This window comes from Myxocyprinus asiaticus, chromosome 20 (assembly GCF_019703515.2).
Source record: "Myxocyprinus asiaticus isolate MX2 ecotype Aquarium Trade chromosome 20, UBuf_Myxa_2, whole genome shotgun sequence".
NCBI lineage: Eukaryota > Metazoa > Chordata > Actinopteri > Cypriniformes > Catostomidae > Myxocyprinus > Myxocyprinus asiaticus.
Genome location: NC_059363.1, coordinates 14,726,128 through 14,733,235, shown reverse-complemented (window position 1 = coordinate 14,733,235; position 7,108 = coordinate 14,726,128). Strand labels below are relative to the sequence as shown.

Sequence of the window (7,108 nt, the reverse complement as noted above, 5' to 3'; positions counted from 1 at the left end):
TGGAGCAGGCTGAGGCGTTGCTGTGACATGGCATGGAGCAGGCTGAGGCGTTGCTGTGACATGGCATGGAGCAGGCAGAGGCGTTGCTGTGACATGGCATGGAGCAGGCATGAGGCATTGCTGTGACATGGCATGGAGCAGGCTGAGGCGTTGCTGTGACATGGCATGGAGCAGACTGAGGTTCGGCTGTGACATGGTGTGGAGATGACTCTGGCGTGGCTGTGACATGGCATGGAGCTGACTCTGGCGTGGCTGTGACATGGCATGGAGCTGACTCTGGCGTGGCTGTGACATGGCATGGAGCTGACTCTGGCGTGGCTGTGACATGGCATGGAGCTGACTCTGGCGTGGCTGTGACATGGCATGGAGCTGACTCTGGCGTGGCTGTGACATGGCATGGAGCTGACTCTGGCGTGGCTGTGACATGGCATGGAGCAGGCCGAGGCGTGGCTGTGACATGGCATGGAGCAGACTCAGTGCAGTGTTTATTTACATCAATGTGAAATCCAGAAACTGTGAACAGAAAACATAAACATGAACTAAACTAGACTTGACATAACTTGACTTGACTTGACATAACATGACTTGACTTGACTACCAAACAATGTTACATAAACAACCAATGACGAGACTGAACTAATAACAAGATAACCAGATACTAAATCATTAACCAATGACATGACAAGACTGATAATGAGTTAACAAGACAATAAACCAATGAGAACAAGACACATGAACATGGAGGGGAAACAGGACATCACATGACCAGGAAACATGAAGAAACAGGAAATCACATGATATGAAACCACATGACCAGAACAGGAACATGAACTAAACTTAAAAATAAAAGATATGAAAACAAGAACAAAACACATAAACGTGACAACTGTATATTATTCATTGTCTGTTCATGATACCTAATGCATTAACTAATGTTAATGAATGGAACCTTTTTGTAAAATTACTACAGATAAAGTTACAGATGATTAATGCAAGATCACACAACCAGGCTTAAGATGTTACAGTAAGTAGGTCCATTTAGTGGTCAAGTAAGAGTGGAACGTTAACCTTAGACCACCATTGCACTGCTCTATGAACTTTAATTTTCAACGTACATATTTAAAGATGTAAGTTTCCGTTACTGATGGCATTGTAGAAATGCAATATTAGATTTTGTTGTCTTTCTAACAGGAATTCTCTCCATGTTTCTCTTCAGCACTTTGCTCAGTGTGTTCACAATGATGTCTTTGTTGTTTAGAATGTTGTAGGTGGTGAGGTTGGCCAGCTTCTGGAAGTCCTCAGGTGAGTAGGTAAGTTTGTGAATGGCATGGACAGGAGCTACTGGTGAAATCAATATCAAAATCTCCTTCCTTCATGTCCATCTTACCCTCTCTCTTCACTCCTACCACACAAATACACACATGCAGAATCATTTTTACCTCATATTCCATTCCATTTCTATTCTGATGCATTTCAAATTAGACTATTCCATGCTTTCATGCTAAAGCAGAATGTCCATCTAAGATTCTTAATGATAGTGCTTACCAGGAGCCTTGAACTGTTTGAATGTGATGTTGACCAAGGAAAAGTGAATCACTATGGGAGCCTCTGGGTTCTCTTTATCCTCAAACACATATACTTCCTTCATTGGCTCTGACTCCACCTTTTTCAAATCAACCTTTGGAAATGGAATCTTCCGATCAATGCAGTACTCCTCAATTTGCTTTAGGACCTATTAGACACATGCAAAAACATATTAAAGCAGTATCGCAAGAGTGCTGTATGGCCCTATTTAGGACCATACAGCATGATTGCAAGGGTGATATTGATTTTATACAACAGTTCAACAAACAAAATAAATACAAATAAAAAAAAGAGGAAAAACTAAGGACTGTCACAAAAAAATGCACTTGAGTATGGAACTACTTTCTTATGGCATGGATCAGGATCTGCCGTTATTAGTTCAAAAGATGCACACAAGCCTCTATTACTTAAACAAAAATGTCACTTCAAATGACAGATTGGGCTGTTTCTAACAAGTCATTGGATGTGTTTTTGAGAGAGAGAGAGAGAGAGAGAGAGGGCGATTGAGCATATGCGATTACCTGCATCTGTCACAACTCCCAAGCAGTGATGATCAATAAAACTATAGCTGTTTACTTTTATTCCACAGCTAGGGTTGCCACCCGTCCCGTATCTAATCAATACGGGACGCAATTTGCCCCGTATTTAAGCTGGTCAGATAGTGTCATGGTGAAATCGTTCAAGATCACTAAAATAACACTGATCTAATTTTTTTTTTTACTTATGTAAGGGACCATCTGAAAAGTCCACACATTCTGCTAAAATGTGCTAATACTGTGGAGGATGTGGTTAGGGGCCATGATTCAAAGAAACCGCTCCCTGACTGACATGACTCTTCACGTCAAACTTAACAAGCTCATAACACATAAAAAATGGTCTTTTGTCGCTCCCTGCTGGCTAAAATCTTTAATGTCACAGGGATAAATGAAAAGACACTCATCTAGCTGCTTTTATCTATGTTGCTATTACACATAAGTTTAGAATGCCATGAACACAAGCGGAGTGATACAAACAGTAAAGACATCAGCACTCACAGAACGTCTCTTGTCCAATCAGATTCGAGGACTGGAAATAAGTGTTGTATAAATATAAATTATATAGGCCCATAATATGATTGGTGACTACCACCCCTGGAGTCGCAAGTTCAAATCCAGGGCATGCTGAGTGACTCCAGCCAGGTCTGCTAAGTTGTTAATTGTTATTAATTAGGCTAAACTTAAAATTGATAATAAAAGAAATCATGTGTTGACCCTTCCATGCGGTGAAGTCAGAGTTCTCATTGTAGTTCCTGTGAAGATGGAAGCCTCTCAGGAAATTGTACCCTTGGCTGATAATGGGGTGGCTGGTCAGAAAGTAGCTGAGCATTTTTTCCAAATCAGTCATGGGGCTGACTTGGAGCGTGTAAAATGTTGATGGTTTGTCATCTGTGTCTACAGATAAGGGAGGATGAAAAATAGTGACAATAGTTTCATTAATTACACATTAATAGAACAAATTCTGAATCAAACTAAATATTTGTTATCACAAAGTTATAATTGCAATTCATTTATTTATTTATGTATTGAGTCTGGGTAGTTTTAACTGTATTGTCTGAGAGCTAATCTATCCTGGTTAGGATGGACACCAGCTGATCAACTACAAATAGGTTTGAGTTTGAATTTTTCTTGTGGCAAATCATAGGACTGGCTTGTTCTGGATTATCTTTTCTTCTTTGGTTCGACTCTCTATTTTTCCTCCCAAAGCTCAAGGCAGAGATTGCTCAGGTGCTTTTACATTTACTTATAGTTATTGTATTCCTCTTACCTGTGTTGTTAACTTCTTCTACAATTGTGTGGGCCCAGGATGGGATCACTCCAGTGACACAACTCCAAAATCGAGTCAGACTCACAGAGAAGACACTACTCCATATTCCTCCAAAAAGAACACTAGGAGAAGAAGGTCGTCTCAGAGTCTCAGCCAGTGTTTATGACCACAGAGGTCATTCCCGAGTCTCTGCCAGTGTTCACGACCACAGAGGTCATTCCCGAGTCTCTGCCCATACCCACGACCACAGATGTCGTTCCCGAGTCTCTTCCCATGTTTGCGAGCATGGAGGTCATTTCCCAGTCATCCAGGACTTGCCTGATCTGCTCTGGTCTCCTTGGCCCTCACTCCCACCGGCTCTGCCTCGGTCTTCTGAGCCCCCAACTCCACCTCAGCCCTCTGACCCTCTGGCTCCAGCTTGGTCCTCCGAGCCTGCAGCGTCGCCCTGGCTCTCCATCCCTCCGGCTCCACTTTGGTCTCAAGCCTCCCTGACTTTGACTTGTTCCTCTGCTCCCCTTGCCCCTTGTGCCCCCTTGAACTACCTGTTTCCCCCTTCCCCCCACACCCCATGGACAATTTGTTTTTTTGTGTAGCGTTTGGAATCCACTCCTTAAAGTCATGTATTCCCTGTTTTTGTTTAGACTTTTATGTTGAAATTCTTTAGTTCCTGTTTCCTGTGTTAGTTTTGTAGCCCTTTGTAGTTTTATTTCATGATTCGTTCACCCTGATTTTTTCCCTGGTGATCCTCATTCCCTGATTGTTTCCCCAGGTGTTCCTTGTTTTCCCTTGTGTATTTAACCCCTTGTTTCCCCTGGTTAGTTTGTCAGTCTTCACATGTATTGTCATGTTCTGTACCTGGTTCCCTGTGTTTTGTTTTCATTTTATTCTGAGTTACCTTGTTCATCTTTTGTTTACATTATAAGCTGCATTTAGATCCTCCATCCTCGCCTGCCTCGTTACAAGACCATTATCCTAAGAGAGTTGAGGACAGAAAGTGGCATGAAACCAACCAGTCAAAATTAATGAACTGCAATTTTAGTAAACTTTATGTGAGGACCTTACATGTCCTTGACACTCTGCTTGTTTGCTGGCAAGTTTGCTACAAGGAAATGCGGATTATAACACAACAGTGGCAAAAATGTATTATACACTGTTTCTGTTTTTGTAATTATTGAGTCTACACTTTGCAGTAGACTGCAAGAAGTCAGTATTTACCAGCCTATATGGTACTTCCTGTCTTGCCATTTTCATGTTGAGAACTGTGTAGATGGGAAGAGGGTTCTGGTCCTTTGATAATGCCCTCTGCTGGTCAGACAATGAAACCATTTTTGTCTGAGGGAAGAAAGAATTCATGAATTACTTCTAAATTACAATGGAGATTATTAGTAACACTTTATTTTAGGGATTAGAAATTAGTCAGTAATTAATGACTAATAACTGGAATTGTAAGGGACTAGTTACAGACTTGTTTGCAATTATAAGGTATTTATTAGGCCTTTGTTCGTTGATTTCTTACCCTTGCCTAATGTAACACTCTTTACATGTGTTTTTTCCTAACAATTAACTTATTAGGTAAAACCAAAGATACCAATAGCTAGTAAGGTGCAAAATTCATCCTTTATATGTTCTCATTACACTATGTGAATGTGCAGCTTATAAGTACAAAATAAATATAGAAGGCAGAGACTTTTGATGCTTAGTGTAAATAGCAACAAAAAGCATCCTCTTTGCACCAAGGATAAATTACTAAGGAAAAATGCAAATAGGGTTAGATGCTGTTTTCACCCCTAATTAAATACTAGCATACAGTATAGGGGCATCACTGCAGCATGTTTATTGTATTTATTTAGAATCTCACAAATACCCTACACCAACCCCTAGCACTAAACCTAACCCTAACCTTCCCTGATTTGTTGAAATACTATATGCATTCTACATGTATTTCATACTTATTAGCCGCACACTGTCAATGAGAGAGACAAGGTGTCCTTCTTTCTCTTTTTCTTCCATAGTTTCTTTGTAGTGCTCAGGGGAAAATACACTGAACACACTTTTAGATATTTTTTTTTTTACAGACTCCATAATCTCATTTAGGTCACTGTTCGACCAGTTATCATCACCGTAAAGAGAGGCCATCGTCTTATGAGACAATGAGAGAAAACAATGGGGAAAATGAGGAAAACATTGAGTTTTGAGCATTGGCCTAAATTCCTACCCTATTTACACATGTTGTCCAGTCTTCGTTAATTTGATCCTCATTTAGAGCACAAAGTGAGAGTCAAATTGGAGTCTGTAGTGCTCCTTACACCTACCAGGTGGAGCCAGGAACTCCTATGATGTAACTGACTTCATCATGGAGTTGGAGTTTCTGCAGTGCTCTGAGGCTCCCATATGTGCCAGTCATTGCTCTGGTCCCGCCCCCAGAATACACCACAGCCACCAATGGGACCTGAAGAGCAACATTTTGGTTGATTTTCATGGATCCTTTCCCTAAATCACGTTTCTTCTGTAACTATGATGTCCAGACTTTCTGCTTTTCTCGAGGTAATCATTTACAGGAGGCATCTTTTTTCTAAAACACACTGCAAATTTTGAATGAATTGGGAAATATGAAAAGTATATCAAATATTTGGTCACTCTGCAAAACAGACTACTTGGTGTCTGTGTTTGTATTATCCAGCCTGGTCTCAAGCTATCCTACCTTGCTGGGCTCTGGTGGAGAGGTGAGTTTCAGAGCTCTCTGTAGTGCCTGTGACACGACTTTTCTCCTCTTCACCTGAAAGATTTTTTCTTCCATTAGGATATCAAAATCCAGATATATGTCAAGCTCTTTTGGGGGCTTCAAAGCACACACATACATTATTATTATTATTATTATTATTATTATTATTCAGAGGGTTGAATGGAATCAGAATGAAACCAACTAATGGAAATGCATTAATTGATTTAATTTAAATGATCATAAATTTATGAGACAAACAATTGTATAGTTACATGATTACATGGCAAAGTAATTTTAGAGATAAATGATGAAAGTTTACCAATCCTCTGTGCTTAGTTTCAGATTATCTTTATCCTATGAAAGAAGTTAATTTTTCCATAATTATCATTTCTTTTAATTAAAAAAACAAACAAACATGCACTCATATAAACAAATACATGTCCTACAGTATTTGCCATACAGTACTGACCTGTCCAACAGGCATAGTTTTGTTTGGCTGGAAGGGGTTTTATAGGGACAGAGGACAGAGTGCCCAAAGTCTTTGGATTTACATCATCCATTTCTTCCATAGCCTGGACAAACCACAAGGGTCAGATAAAGAAACAATAATCAACATATTGTTCATATGTAAGGAATTCTACTGCTATTTTCACACTTTTAAAGTAATAAAACAACAGAAAAGGAAGATGTGTCTTAGTAATGTATTTACATTATAATGGGTTACTACACAACCAAATTGTTGACCATGCACGTGCAACAATTAGCAAGAATTAGTACAAGGAAATATACTTGTTACTTTATTCAAACTTCAAAGTGTTTGTAATTGCTATGGGTTTTTTATAGGGGGTTGAGGTCAATTTTGGCATGTATCATATACCATCAACTACCTGTCCTTGTGATGGTGGTGATGATTAACCATTTTATGGTAAATCGATTTTGGTAAAGAAATCCTCTACTTAGATCATTATTTGAATTAATGACACACCTTTGATGGGATGA

At 39.7% G+C, this 7,108-nt stretch overlaps 1 long non-coding RNA gene and 1 pseudogene across 1 annotated transcript; both read right to left on the bottom strand.

The window, feature by feature from the left end:
• Positions 1–378: 378 nt before the first annotated feature.
• LOC127410846 (cytosolic phospholipase A2 zeta-like) lies at positions 379–3,889 on the bottom strand (annotated as a pseudogene).
• Positions 3,890–4,634: 745 nt separating this feature from the next.
• LOC127410848 (uncharacterized) lies at positions 4,635–6,670 on the bottom strand. Its single transcript, XR_007892172.1, has 4 exons — positions 6,579–6,670; positions 6,089–6,163; positions 5,700–5,836; positions 4,635–4,719 (listed from the first exon to the last, which is right to left on the bottom strand). It is a non-coding gene; the product is annotated as an uncharacterized LOC127410848 (long non-coding RNA).
• Between the last annotated feature and the right edge of the window lie 438 nt (positions 6,671–7,108).